Source organism: Piliocolobus tephrosceles, chromosome 13 (genome assembly GCF_002776525.5).
Source record: "Piliocolobus tephrosceles isolate RC106 chromosome 13, ASM277652v3, whole genome shotgun sequence".
Taxonomy (NCBI): Eukaryota; Metazoa; Chordata; class Mammalia; order Primates; family Cercopithecidae; genus Piliocolobus; species Piliocolobus tephrosceles.
In genome coordinates, this window is record NC_045446.1 from 6,069,932 (window position 1) to 6,070,270 (window position 339).

Consider the following 339-nt stretch of genomic DNA (forward strand, 5'->3'; position numbering starts at 1 on the left):
AAAGAGAAAAAGAAAGAAGAAAGAAAGAAAGAAAGAAAGAAAGAAAGAAAGAAAAAAGAAAGAAAGAAAAAAGAAAGAAAGAAAGAAAGAAAGAAAGAAAGAAAGAAAGAAAGAAAGAGGGCCGGGCGCGGTGGCTCAAGCCTGTAATCCCAGCACTTTGGGAGGCCGAGACGGGCGGATCACGAGGTCAGGAGATCGAGACCATCCTGGCTAACATGGCGAAACCCTGTCTCTACTAAAATACAAAAAATTAGCCGGGCGTGTTGGCGGGCGCCTGTAGTCCCAGCTACTCGGGAGGCTGAGGCAGGAGAATGGCGTGAACCCGGGAGGCAGAGCTTG